Source organism: Castor canadensis, chromosome 14 (genome assembly GCF_047511655.1).
Source record: "Castor canadensis chromosome 14, mCasCan1.hap1v2, whole genome shotgun sequence".
NCBI lineage: Eukaryota > Metazoa > Chordata > Mammalia > Rodentia > Castoridae > Castor > Castor canadensis.
The window spans coordinates 91,484,348-91,499,749 of NC_133399.1; the positions used below are offsets into that span (position 1 = coordinate 91,484,348).

A 15,402-nucleotide genomic window follows, 5' to 3' on the forward strand; every position below is an offset into this window, starting at 1 on the left:
CCCCCCCCACCCCCGCTGTTTTGTAACCATTATGTATTTAGGTTCTACAGAAAGAGCACAGGGGCGGAGATGTGAAACCACAATTGAAAGCAAGGTTAATGTTCTTTGCCTCCACCTCCATCCCTAAGCCTCTGCCTGATTATATAGCTAGGTATCATTTTGGTAAGTTAGTGGTGTTTCCATTCTGACATTGCCTACATTAATGCTGTCTGTCCAGACTGACATCAGCACATATGCTTCGATGGCACCACACCATGCAGCAAAACATCAGGTCAGCTGCAGCTCACAGCAGTAAAAAACAGGCTGAACTGATGGAGAAATTAAATTCCTTCTAGCTAAACACTGTGTTTCATCTTTGAGAGTCAAACTGCACTTTGTGGTACTAAGTTCATTCTATTTACTTTTGTTTTGTTTTTACTTGCAGTGCTGCGCAAGCTAGGCAAGTACTCCACCACTGAGCTATATCCCAAGCTCTACGTTACCTTTAAAACCAATTCAGCATACCTGATTCTGGAGTGCCCTGTGGATAAAACCCAAATGGCAGAGAATATGTTACTTCCTTCACTTGCTTCTTCAAGGGTCCAGGTCTTGATTCACTATTTAAGAGATTCAGAAGTTGGGCAGAACCAAAAAATACTATCTCCAGATACAAGAGAGTTAGATAATAGTGAAGACCACTGAACTAAGAAGCTAGAGACTGGCTTTTATCTGACTCAGTGTGAACACAATTTACATTACACTTACTGCCATTTCAGATGTACTCAGTAGCTCCCACTTGCCATACAGATCAAATCCACATTCCCAGGATGCCTTTAATTTAAATCAATTTTTTTCTCCAGTTACCTGAGGATGACCTATCATATTGGTGTGGTGCCCCAATTCTGAAGCCAGACTTTCTGCATTTGAATCCTATGTCTGCCACCAACCAGCTATATGACCTTGGGCAAGTCACCTAAACTGTCTGGGATTCAACTTACTAATTGGTAATTGAACAGTAACAATAAATGCCTTGTATAGTTCTAGTGAAGATTAAGCTGAAATTGTCATGTGCTCAGTAAAGTACCTGACAAAAAGTTTGTTAATGAAAAAGTAGTCCCTTCATGCTAAAGCCCAAATTTAAACCTACCGCTTCACAATGCTTCCGCAAATATGTAGATGCACTGCTCGGTGACAGGGAGACGTTCTGACAGATTAGTCACAAGGTGGCATCATCACTGTGTGAACATCATAGAGCATACTTACACAAGCCTAGATGGTACAGCCACTATACACTGTTACATGCCGGTGTCCAAGTGTTGCAGGCCGGGGTCGAGTGTCCTTGCCTTCACAGGCCAGAGAACTGGGTCGTGAGGCAGCTGAACGATGGGCCAAAGCCAGTATGTAAACTGGGATTTATTAGAGAGAAAGGAAAGGCTACAGCTAGAGAAATATAGCGGAGCCTGGAAGCCGGTGACTCGCTGCACAGGTGAAGGCTGGGGCTTTTTATGGACGCTTTAACTCTGGGCTAGGGTATGGGTCAGGTGGGTGTTTTCTGTTGGCCATGTATTTGCACATGGGCTCTCTTAGATGAACTGGTCTGTTTACCCCTTATTGAAGGGAGGGGAACAACCTTGAGGGCATTTTGTTTATCAGCCCTGTGGCAGATTTATGAGACCCTGTATCTCCTCCTCAGGGTGCAGGAGTGCAGATTTATAACTCATTCTTAGGGTGCAGGGCTCACTGTGCTCTCCATGGGGGATGGGATATTCATTCAACTGCTTTAGGTCTCCAGAACCAAGAACACCTACACTAGATGTGATAGCCTATGGCTCTTAGCAGGTTACTGCACTGAATACTGAAGCAATCAAAGCCAGGTGTGGTTGTACATACCTGTACTCTCAGCTACTGATGCCGATCCACTTCAGTCACCCTTGTATTCCTTTCTCTTGTATTTCTGTATTCCCTATGAAGAATCTCTTCTTTCCCACCCCGCTTCTCCCAGCAAAACTCTGTTCCTGTTTTAAGATGTAGCCTAAATATCACCTCTCTTCCATGAAACCCTGCTGAGTCCCAGAGCTAGGAAGAGACTTTCTTTTCATAGCAATTTCATTTTTGTTGTTTTATTTTGGTTTGTTTTTTTAAAAATGGCCCCACCATTTTTTGACATTCCTTCCTTTGAAAGTTAGAGTCTTTGCCCCTTTCCTTTGCATCCAAATGGCCTGGGGTGTTTCATTTAACAGAGAATGGCAGAAGTGATGGTAGTGCCTTATAAGGCTGGGTCACAAAGGGTGATCTGGCAACCACTTTGCCTGCAAGAGCACACTCAATTGGAACCTGAGGCAGCCATACAGTGAGGAAGCCTGGCTCAATGGAGAGGCCATGCATACCTACTGTGGTCAGCAGTCCTCACCATCATGTCTTCCAAGTTGGGGTTCCAGATATTGTGGAACAGAGACAGCCATCCTTTTCTGTCTCTTCTGTGCCCTCCCCAAATCCCTAACCCACCACATCTACAAGAATAAGAAAATGGCTGCCTTATATAATAAGACACTAATCTAAGTTACTGGACCAATTTTCTGTGATTTCAAAATGCTTTGTACATACCAACAGTACAGTGCCATAATAATTTTTCTTGGTTACACTCATTGGACTATGAACTCCCCAAAGGCAGAAACTCTACTGCATTCATCTTTGTATTAAAGCACCAAATATGATGACTGTCACATGATAGTTGCTCAGTATCTTTTTGGGCAATAAATCATTTGAGGGTACAGATATCAAATAATATTCAGTTAAGTTATAAATTTATATTTATAATCACTAGAAATTTTTGTTCAGTGCCTCAAACTGTATGAACTCTAAAAATGCAAGTAATGGATGGCAGTGCTTGCATATATCTGCATATAAATTTAATGCATACTAATGTACACACACATTTTATGTATTTTAGTTTTCCATAGCTACTTGCCCCAGCCTCACCAGCACCTGCATATTTATTGGGCTCATCATTCTGAGAGATCACCTAATTTTAACTAGCTCAGAGAAAGCTCTCCTTTCTTCCTTGCCACTTACATCATGCTTGAGCATAAAACCCTCCTTGAAATCAACCGTGTTAAATCAGCACAGAACATGACAAAGAGCTGGACTCTGGCTTCGGAAGCCAGCAGGCAACCAAAGTGTAAGATGCTTAACAGAACCTTTCATGGGCTATGCATACATCTTTAACTAGCAGTGGCTTGTGCATTGTTCCTTTGATTGTCAAACACTCTATTTTTATACAGTTGGAGTAAGCTAAGAAAGTAGAGAGTTTTTGTTTTCCTTGCCAGCTTTGAATGACTATATATAGATACATATTATACGCTTACACAGCTACGTAAAGTGTATATGTATATTTACACCAAGTTCTCTCCATCGGTTTAGCAGCCTGATTTGGCTCTACTCAGTAGCTCAAAGCTCTTGGGAATGCTTCAGGGAACGCTGTGCACTTGCTCCTTCATGTGCTGCGGAGGACGAATCTGTGCCAGCCCTGCTAAATGCCAACAGAAGCTTCATTCTAGCTTGATTTATTTTTCTGGGATTGAGGTGAATCCTTGATTCGATGTCTCCACGTAAAATAATTATGCTACTTCTTGGATGTCTAATTCCAAAATACCATTTCGAGAGGACAATAAGACACATAAGCAAGAAAAGGGGCTGAGATTACATGAACTTCACCCAAAACGTCAGCCCCAGTGTCTGAAATTGGGATTTATGAAGAGACGCTAATCCATGAACCTTAGGGGTTTTCTGGGTGAGGAGGAGCCTGTGAGGCTGCAGAGGGGATGGTAGTGGACCAAGAATAGAGAGGAGACATTGACAGAGCAGCTGTTGACTTACAGGTTCTGGCTTGAGAAGAGTCCGTACTGAGAGATCTATTAAATTACACAAAGAAAAAGAAAAGAGAGGTCAAACACTGAGCACCAATTAGTTGTGTGCTGGGAATTTTTCTAGGCACCTTATAAGCTGGCCATGTAATTGTACCAGCCTCATAGCAAGCTAATGATGCCTCTGAGCTGCTTCCCCAGCTGTGGTGATGGTGCTCCCTACCAAGGCTAATCCACTGTCATGTTCAACAACAGTCTCCCCTCCTCTCACTGAGATGAGGCTGTCTAGCATGAGTTTACTCCACCTCCAAATTTCTTACTGCTTTCATTTATCCTTGGTGCTGTTTTTCTTTCCTGACTTCAGAAAAGCTTCTGAGTGTCCATTGTTTATTTTCCTTCTTTTTTTTTTTTTTTTTCCCCCAGTGCTGGGAATTTAACTCAGGGCCTTGGTGAATGCTAGACATCTCTCTCCCACTGAGCTACATCTTCAGCCCTTGGTTTTTTTTTTTTTTTTTTGAGACAGGGTCTCACTATGTAACCCAGGCTTGAATTTGATATCCTCCTGCCTCTGCCTCCTAAATGCTGGGATTATAGACATGTGCTACCACTCCCAGCTTTCGTGTTTCTTATATCTTCAAATATTGCCTCTGAATTTGCCTTCTCTCTCCAGCCTGTGAATGTCCTCAAATCTGGACACATCTCAATTAACTATCTCCTCAAGAAACTCCCTTCATTGTCTACTTCAAAAAATGCTGAATCCCTTAGCTTGATGTTCAAGTTCTTCTAAACAAGCTACAAAGAATTTTCCCCAGGCTCTTCTTCACTTCTGTCCATTCATGCCATTGTTGCTGGATCTATCAGATTCTGTATCCTATGAACTACACTATTCTATACTCTGCCTGGATTTCTCTGCATCTATACCCTTGCGTTTGTGCATGTACGTTCCTTCCTTTTGCCTTGTTTCCTTGAAATTCTATTTACTACTCAAAGTAAATCATAAATCACACTTTCCTAGAATACTTACTCAAGATCAATAGTAAAATGAAACTTTTCTCTTTCCTGGGCATCAGTCTACTGCAGTACAATAAAAAAAAAGAAGATCCCCAAATCTCAGTTGCTTAAATGACGTTGTTTCTAACTCGTGTTACATGTAGATTGTAGGTCCTCTCATTCTGAGTCCCAGGCTAACAGAGCAGCCCAACCTTTGTCATGTTGTGTTTGAGAGGAAGAACAAGTGAACTTGTGGAAATTTGCACTGACTCTAACATCCTCTGTGTGGAGATGACAACTGTGTGGTTCTCTCACATCATATTGGCCAAAGCACACCACATGGATAAACCTAAGTCTGCAGAGATGAGGTGTCTAATTAGATACTTGCAAATATGATCTAATGGTACTATATCATGAAAAGCGGTATACCTTGATACATGGATGAACCTTGAAAACATTAGGTGACGTGAAAGGATCCAGGCACAGACTACATTATATATGATTCCATAAATATCACACACTTTGTATGATTCCATTGCTATCCATCAAGTGTGGTTCATGGGAGTTACTGTGGTGAACATAAGAAGGACATGGAATGATTTTTATAGATTTTACTAGAAAAATAATGACAGCAACTCAAGGCATAGAATGGTGGAGGTAAAATTTTCACAGGAGAGATCCCTTCTCCACCCCATCCCTCACACCCCACTCTACTTCAAGCACTGTCTGAAGCTTCATTAGCCACACTGCCATCAACATAAAGCCTACTTCCAGCCATTATCTTTTTCCAGGCTACAAATATTCTCAAGACATGTTTTTTCTTCATCTAGCTTCAAAAACTAAATCAGCAGCAAGTCTTCTGGAAAAGAGTAGAAATTTATGTACATATCACCCATGATAACTAAACTACTTGGGCAAAAACCCAGCCCACTGTGGTTCTCAAAGTTTCATTAGCATCAGGATCTTCCAGAGAGCTTGTGAAAACACAGGTTGCTGTCACTCTGATTTAGTAGATCTTCATACCAAAAGATGCTGATGCTGTCTGTCTGAGGACATCACCTTGAGAACCACTGCTCTCACTCATTTTCCATGCTCTTCTGTACCCAGGATCACATAGGTCTTCTTGTCCAGATCCAGTTGGCTTCTTATAACTACCCCCCCACCAATCCCAGTTTAATGGGATGTGATCTCAGCCAGCAAGTATCATAGTAACCAGGCATACTGCATCTAAAATAACAAAGAAATATAGTTATATAAAAAACTGCAATGAGGAAAGATACACAGTCACATGCCACACAATAATGTTTCAGTCAACAGTAAACCATATTAACAATGTGGGTCCCATAAGATTGCAATGTAGCTGAGAAATTCCTACTGCCTAGTGTTCTTACTGCATCTTTCCTTTGCTTAGGTATATTTAGTTATACAAGTGCCTGCCATTGTGTTACAATAACACATGGCAGCAGTTTGTAGTCTAAGAAAAGTGGGCTTTACCATACAACCTTGGTGTGTAGTAGGCTATGCCATCTAGGTTTGTGGAAGTGCACTCTGTGATGTTCACACAATTACAAAAATCACCTAACAATGCATTCTTCAGCACATATCTCTGTTGTTAAGCAGCACATTACTACATTTAATTGGTAAAGAAGACAACAAAAAAGAGAGATCCCATGCATTCTATAGTCCAAAATTATATTCTGTCAAGGGTAAGGCAAGGTCTTCTTTGAAGGTCTTTGCATAAAACTAAAAAATTTACCTCTCTCAAAGAAGTTTTGATTCTTCTAAAAAATATATTTTCTTTAAATATTTCACTAATCTTCCCTTCCCAAATAACTACAATATTGAACGACAGTCATCAAAGAGAACAGTGACCTTACTCTAGATTTTTACATTTGATTTTTACAGTTCAGTATCAACTGGGGTTACTTTGTGTTTTGAGATTCAAGTAAAATTGGCTCAAATCCCAGGTGCACTTATTACAGGAAATCTCTGGCCCTCCAAGGTCTTCATGAACTTATGTTTTTGCCTAGTCACATCTAGCTACTATTTTCTTTTCTACTCAATTCTAGATCTGCCTCATGCTTTGCTTCTTAAACTTGACACTTGACTTGGATAATCCAATCATCCGAGTTAGGAATATGGCTGTTGAACATGAATTTCTTCTGAAACACTATTCCTAGGGCTGGTGGAAGTTGCTCAAGTGGTAGAGTGCTTGCTTAGCAAGGGTGAGACTCTGAGTTCCAACCCCAGTACCTCAAAACAATAACAACAAGAGTATTCCTTCAAGATTTTGTTGAATTGGAGTCCATACTGAAGATTTGTGGGGGAACAGAAGGTGATGACACTTCATAACATAATATAATTTACAACTGAATATTTTCATCTATTGTCTAAATGTGAAAAAAAGTCAATATGAAAAAAGATAGGGAAGGGTGTGCCACACATAGATAGAGCCACTCTTGAATTCTGTCAGTTCTTGGAATTTTACATCCAAGATTTATTAATTCATTCAATAAACACTTATGGAGCAACTACTATAAACCAGGTTCTGTGAAAAGACATTACAGGTATAATAATATGATTTATTAGTGAAGGAGACAGACAATGACAAGGCTAATACAGTAGACTATGGTAGGTCCATGTCTCATAAGAGAAATTGAACCTGGGATAAAGGAGGCCTCCTAGCTCTCACAGGCTCATGTATAGAATGTTTGGTCCCCAGCTGGTAGTGTTATTTTTGGAAATTCTAGAAACATTAGGAGATGAAGCTTTGTTGGAGGAAGCAGATCACTGCAGGCATGCCTTTGATGGTTATACTGGTCCCCAGTCTTCCTGTCCACTGGTAGATGAGGAAGGTCCTCCTCCACACGCTCCATCACCATGATGTTCTGCCCAGGACATGCAGTCAAGCAACCATGCAGTGAACCCTTTGAAACAGCAAACAAAATAAATCCTTTCTCCTTTAAGTGGTTGTGTGGGGTATTTTGGGTACAGTGATGCAAAAGTAACTAATACAGGAAGAGAAGATTGTGGAGGATCAGTTTTAGAAGCAGTGAGGCTGTGTACAGGCCTAATGGAATAATCTGGCAAAACATGATGGTAGTTAGAGTAGAAAACTGGCACTGGAGAAAGGAGAAAGGTAAGATGTTATGTAGATGGGTATGGGGTGAAGCCAAAGCAAAGGGTGGGACCAAGAATGACACTGAGTGTCCTAGTTAAGCAGCTAAGTGGATGGTACATATCCTGAGATAGGGAACACTAAGGAGTGGGGGGACAAAGGAAGGCAAAATGGTGCTTTCTATTTTTAGAAATTTCCAGCTTTAATGCCTATGGGACATGAGGCAGCTGGGCATAGGTTAAAACTAATGAGACAATCTGAACTAGAAATATGACTTTTGAAATTTGGCAGCACTTAAAGAGTAATTAAATTCATGGGAGTGCATGAAGTGTCCTTGAGGCAGATTCAGGGAGGAACCTGGACGGTCACTTTCAGGGGAAGATGAGTAGAGGAGCAGAGCTGCTTAAAAATAATGACTCAAGATAAGTAGAAAAAAATCCAAGTCATGTTATGGAAGCCAAGGAGAACTTTAAGGAAACAAGTGTTTCAAATTTTGCTAGACATTCAAATAAGATTTTTAAAAAATGTGTTCACTTCATCATCCCCTTAGTCTTACTGAAACAACTATCTGCCCTTTAAGAACTTTATTCTTACCTTTCCTAAAACTTACTCTTCACCTTCTTTTGCCACCTTTCATAGCTTAAACACCATAATCACACATTTTGACATTGTTCCCTGCATTGTTGGCCAACAGTTCTAAAACAATGCATATTAGAGATGGGATTCCAAGATGGCGAATAGAGAGAGGAAGCAGAAAGCATGCTTCTTAAAATAAAATCTTGGCGAGACACTGGAGAAACACGTTGCAGGAAAAACCACCAAGAAGAGGCAAAACTCCAACTCCTCCACACCCCCACCCCATGCATAGCATCCCCACACCACGTTAAACGGAGAAACCAGGAGGGCTTCTGCTCCTCCAGATGCCAGCTCTTACTGGCTCAAGAGAAGCAGACCACCAGGTGAGCTAAGCAGCTTGCGGTACTCCCACAAACAACCCTGGGCCAGATCAGCATAGCCCCCTGGACAGACTGACCCCACCCAGGGTAAAAAGAGAAAAAAAACAAACTGAATAAACAACAACAAAAAAAGACATGTAGCAAAGAGGGTGGGACACCCTGAGCGCCAAAGGGGGGGCAATCCCTCATGGAACTGTAAGTAAACAAGCCGGATGGAGAAGGCAGGAGTGGGGGCCCCCGCCCAGCAACCTGGGAAAGCTTGTAACAGTGGCTGTCATGAGGAAAGCTCCACTGGAGAGGGGGGAAGGGGCACGTGATCTGTAAATAAACAAGCCAGCCAGAGAAGGCAGGTGTAGTGCCACTTTCCCAGTGTGCTTGGAGAGGGGAAAGCTTGTAACAGTGGCGGTTGCACCCAGGAGAACTCTAAATAAACAAAGTCTGCAGGGCTAGGTGAGAGTTAAGCTCACTCCTGGGATCTGCAGTCAATGAAGCCTCCAGCAACAGCTGGCTGACAGTAGCGGGCAGGTGAGCGGCAACCTCAGATAGACATTCACAGAACTGTCTCCAGACCCTGTTTTTTTTTTTTTTTTCCCCTCTTTCTTTGATGAGACAACAACTGAATTAGTCTGCATGGTGAAGGACTAACTGAAACTGTATTGCATTTGAACTTGGGATATTTTGTTTTGTTTTGTTTTTTTGTTTGTTTTTTTCCCCTTTGATGAGACAATGACAGAACACTTCTGAGACACATCTCCAGGATTGGAGGCTAAGGGACTAACACCAAAATTATTAAGACTGAAACTTTATTGCATTTGAACTTGGGGATTTTTTTTTAATCCTCTGTCTCTCTAATGCCTGTTTAGCTTACTGTTGATTAGTACACTATCTTTCCCTGTTTATTTCTTTGAAACTGGTTTTTTCTTGTTGTTGTTTGCTTGTTTTGTTTCTTTTATAGTTGTTTCTTTGTTTGTTTTTCCCTTTTTCTTTACCATCTTTGCTTTCCCTCTCCTCTCACCCTTCCATTCTAGATATCACCATTGTTACTATTACAAGCTAGAAAATACTTAATTGCACACAGTACAGGGATAGTAACAATAGCAAGAGCAATGATGGGAAGACAGAAAAAAAGGGAAACCAGTTTCCCCCCAGTAATAAATTAGTACAGGAACCAGAGGGAAATGAAGAAAACAGATCTCAGATCCGGACTCCAACAAAACAAAGATAAACTATGCCAAAGAACCCAATGAAGCCCAAAAGAACAATCTGAAAGAAGAAATCCTGCAACTAATCAATGAGAATTTTATAGAGATGATACTGGATAGGGTCAACCAAAATGTACAAGAGACACTCACGAAATTCCTAGACAACAAAAATGGAGAATTTGAGAAAGCACAAGAACAAATAAAAGAAACTATAGAAGCACTGTATAAACACCAAAGTGAAACAAAGAACATGATAAATAAAGAGATAAATGAACTCAGGATGAAAATAGACAACATTAAAGAGGAAGTGACTCAGGATATGGAAAACCTCAGAAAAAAGAACAAAACAGAAATGCAAAACAAAATGGCCAATCCAGCAGAATAGAACAAGCAGAAGACAGAATCTCACAACTTGAAGATGAAATGGTAATTAAAGGAAAAACCAAAGAACTATTAGTTAAACAACTCAAGACCTGTGGAAAAAAAAAAATGCAAGAACTTACTGACTACATCAAAAGATCAAACCTAAGAATCCTGGGCATTGAAGAAGGAGAAGAGGTGCAAGCAAAGAAAATGCATAATATATTCAACAAAATAATTACAGAAAATTTCCCACATCTAGAGAAATCTATGCCCATTCAGATGCAAGAGGCCTCCAGAACACCACAGACCTGACCACAATAGAACTACCCCACGGCATATTATCATTAAAACAACAAGTACAGAGACTCGAGAAAGAATATTGAATTCTGTAAGAGAGAAAAAACAACATACAAAGGTAAACCCATCAAAATCACAGCAGATTTCTCAACAGAAACATTGAAAGCAAGAAGTGCTTGGGGTGAGATCTTCCAGGCACTGCATGAAAATAACTTCAACCCTAGGATACTCTACCCAGCAAAACATTCATTCAAAACAGATGGAGTCTTGATAAAAGACTTTTAAAATCCATGGATAAAGTCCATGATAATCAGAAACTAAAACAATATATGACCACAAAGCCACCACTACAAAAGATTCTTCAAGGGATTCTGCATACAGAAAGTGAAACCCAACATAACTATGAAAGGGCAGACAGCACCAAACTATGGAAAAGAAAAGCAAGAAAGTAGAGAGTAATATTAATTTAGGTACACACAATCAAACTTTCAAACAACTAAGACAACTAAATGACAGGAATCACCACATACCTATCAGTACTAACACTTAAAGTTAATGGACTTAATCCCCCCATCAAAAGGCACTGTTTGACGAACTGGATTAAAAAGGAAGACCCAACAATTTGTTGCTTACAGGAGATCCATCTCACTGACAGAAATAAGCATAGGCTTAGGATGAAAGACTAGAAGAAGATTTACCAAGCCAATGGCCCCCGAAAACAGGCAGGAGTAGCAATACTTATTTCGGACAAAGTACACTTCAAACCTACATTGATCAAATGAGATAAAGAAGGACATTCCATACTAATAAAAGGGGAAATAGACCAAAAGGAAATAACAATTATCAACCTATATGCACCCAATGTCAATGCACCCAATTTCATCAAACATACCCTGAAGGACCTAAAAGCATATATTAACTCCAACACAGTGGTCGTGGGAGGCTTTAACACCCCATTATCATCAATAGATAGGTCATCCAAACAAAAAAAATCAATAAAGAAATCCTAGATCTAAAATATACCATAGATCAAATGGACCTAGTTGATGTCTACAGAACATTTCATCCAACTTCTACACAATATACATTCTTCTCAGCAGCCCACAGAACCTTCTCTAAAAGAGATCATATCCTAGGCTAAAAAGCAAGCCTCAGCAAATATAAGAAAATAAAAATTATACCATGCATTCTATCTGATCACAATGCAATAAAACTAGAACTCAACAACAAAAATAAAGACAAAAAACATGCAAACAGCTGGAAACTGAATAACTCATTGCTTAATGAACAATGGGTCACTGATGAAATAAAAGAGGAAATTAAAAAGTTCCTGGAAGTCAATGAAAATGAAAACACAACCTACCAGAACCTATGGGACACAGCAAAGGCAGTCCTGAGAGGAAAGTTTATAACCATGAGTGCATCTATTAAAAAGACTGAAAGATCTCAAATCAATGATCTAATGATACATCTCAAACTCCTAGAAAAACAAGAACAAGCAAATTCCAAAACAAATAGAAGGAGAGAAATAATAAAAATAAGAGCTGAAATCAATGAAATAGAAACCAAAAAAACCATACAAAGAATTAATGAAACAAAAAGTTGGTTCTTTGAAAAAACAAACAAGATCGATAGACCCTTGACAAACCTCACTAAAATGAGGAGAGAAAAAAATCCAAATTAGTAAAATCAGGAATGCAAAAGGGGAGATAACAACAAACACCATCAAAGTCCAGGAAATCATCAGAGACTACTTCAAGAACGCATATTCAAATAAATTCAAAAATCTTAAAGAAATGGACAGATTTCTAGATACATATGATCATCTGAAACTGAACCAAGAGGATATTAATCACCTGAATAGATCTATAACACAAAATGAAATTGAAGCAGCAATCAAGAGTTTCCCTAAAAAGAAAAGTCCAGGAACTGATGGATTCACTGCTGAATTCTATCAAACCTTTAAAGAACTAATACCAATCCCTCCTTAAAGTGTTCCATGAAATAGAAAGGGAAAGAAAACTGCCAAACACCTTATATGAAGCCAGTATACACTTATCCCAAAACCAGGCAAAGACACCTCCAAAATGGAGAGTCCTCCTTTTTATATAGGCCAATCTCCTTAATGAACACTGATGCAAAAATCCTCAATAAAATAATAGCAAACCAAATTCAACAACACATCAAAAAAATCATTCACCACAACCACGTAGGCTTCATCCCAGGAATGCAGGAGTAGTTCAACATATGAAAATCCATAAACATAATAAACCACATTAACAGAAGCAAAGACAAAAACTACTTGATCATCTCAATTGATGCAGAAAAAGCCTTTGATAAGGTCCAACACCATTTCATGATAAAAGCTCTAAGAATACTAGGAATAGAAGGAAAGTGCCTCAATATTATAAAAGCTATATATGACAAACCTACAGCCAGCATTACACTTAGCGGTCAAAAAGTGAAACCATTCCCCCTAAAATCAGGAATGAGACAAGGATGCCCACTATCTCCACTCCTATTCAACATAGTACTGGAATTCCTAGTCAGAGCAATTAGGCAAGAAGAAGGAATAAAAGGAATACAAATAGGTAAAGAAACTGTCAAAATATCCCTATTTGCAGATGATATGATCCTATACCTTAAAGACCCAAAAAACTCTACTCAAAAGCTCCTAGACACCATCAATAGCTATAGCAAGGTAGCAGGATATAAAATCAACATAGAAAAATCATTAGCATTTCTATATACTAATCATGAACAAACTGAGAAAGAATATATGAAAACAGTTCCATTTACAATAGCCTCAAAAAAAATCAAATACCTAGGTGCAAACTTAACAAAGGATGTGAATGACCTCTACAAGGAAAACTATGAACTTCTGAAGAAAGAGATTGAGGAAGACTATAGAAAGTGGAGAGATCTCCCATGCTCATGGATTAGTAGAATCAACATAGTAAAAATGTCTATACTCCCAAAAGTAATCTACATGTTTAATGCAATTCCCATCAAAATCCCAATGACATTCATCAAAGAGACTGAAAAATCCACCGTTAAATTTATATGGAAACACAAGAGGCCATGAATAGCCAAGGCAATACTCAGTAAAAAGAATAACGCTGGAGGTATCACAATACCTGACTTCAAACTATATTACAAAGCAATAACAATAAAAACAGCATGGCACTGGCGAAAAAAACAGACATGAAGACCAGTGAAACAGAATAGAGGACGCAGATATGAAGCCACACAACTATAACCAACTTGTCTTTGACAAAGGAGTTAAAAGTATATGATGGAGAAATAGCAGCCTCTTCAACAAAAACTGCTGGGAAAACTGGTTAGCAGTCTGCAAAAAACTGAAACTAGATCTATGTTTATCACTCTATACCAATATTAACTCAAAATGGATCAAGGATCTTAATATCAGACCCCTAACCCTAAAGTTGGTATAGGAAAGAGTAGGAAATACTTTGGAATTAATAAGTATAGGCAAGAACTTTCTCAATGGAACCCAGCAGCACAGCAACTAAGAGATAGCATCGATAAATGGGACCTCATAAAGCTAAAAAGCTTCTGTTCATCAAAAGAAATGGTCTCTAAACTGAAGAGAACACCCACAGACTGGGAGAAAATATTTGCCAGCTACACATCAGACAAAGGACTGATAACCAGAATATATAGGGAACTCAAAAAACTAAATTCTCCCAAAATTAATGAACCAATAAAGAAATGGGTAAGTGAACTAAACAGAACTTTTTCAAAAGAAGAAATTCAAATGGCCAGAAAACACATGAAAAAATGCTCACCATCCCTAGCAATAAAGGAAATGCAAATTAAAACCACACTAAGATTCCACCTCACCCCTGTTAGAATAGCCATCATCAGCAACACCACCAACAACAGGAGTTGGCGAGGATGCGGGGGGAAAAAGGAACCCTCTTACACTGCTGGTGGGAATGTAGACTAGTACAACCACTCTGGAAAAAAATCTGGAGGTTACTTAAAAATCTAAACATAGATCTACCATATGATCCAGCAATACCACTCTTGGGGATATACCCAAAATAATGTGACACAGGTTACTCCAGAGGCACCTGCACACCCATGTTTATTGCAGCACTATTCACAATAGCCAAGTTATGGAAACAGCCAAGATGCCCCAGCACTGACGAATGGATTAAGAAAATGTGGTATCTATACACAATGGAATTTTATGCAGCCATGAAGAAGAACGAAATGTTATCATTCGCAGGTAAATGAATGGAACTGGAGAACATCATTCTGAGTGAAATTAGCCTGGCTAAAAAGACCAAAAATCGTATGTTCTCCTCATATGCGGACATTAGATCAAGGGCAAACACAACAAGGGGACTGGACTTTGATCACATGATAAAGTGAGAGCACACAAGGGAGGTATGAGGATAGGTAAGACACCCAAAAAACTAGATAGCATTTGTTGCCCTCAACGCAGAGAAACTAAAGTAGATACTTTAAAGCAACTGAGGCCAATAGGAGAAGGGGACCAGGAACTAGAGAAAAGGTTAGTTCAAGAAGAACTTACTTAGAAGGTAGCACACATGTACAGGAAATCAATGTGAATCAACTCCCTGTATAGCTATCCTTATCTCAGC

The 15,402-nt window shown here is 39.4% G+C and overlaps 1 long non-coding RNA gene across 3 annotated transcripts in view; it reads right to left on the reverse strand.

Moving 5' to 3' along the window:
* Positions 1 to 5,412: 5,412 nt before the first annotated feature.
* LOC141416915 (uncharacterized) overlaps positions 5,413 to 15,402 on the reverse strand; it is a 191,039-nt gene continuing 181,049 nt past the window's right edge. Inside the window, exons 3-4 of one of the 3 annotated variants that reach the window (XR_012441541.1) lie at positions 7,635 to 7,759; positions 5,413 to 6,059 (exon numbers count right to left, since the gene is read on the reverse strand). This is a non-coding gene — a long non-coding RNA (uncharacterized lncRNA). The remainder of the gene's footprint in view (positions 6,060 to 7,634; positions 7,760 to 15,402) is intronic. The other 2 variants (XR_012441539.1, XR_012441540.1) reach the window with 2 other exon arrangements.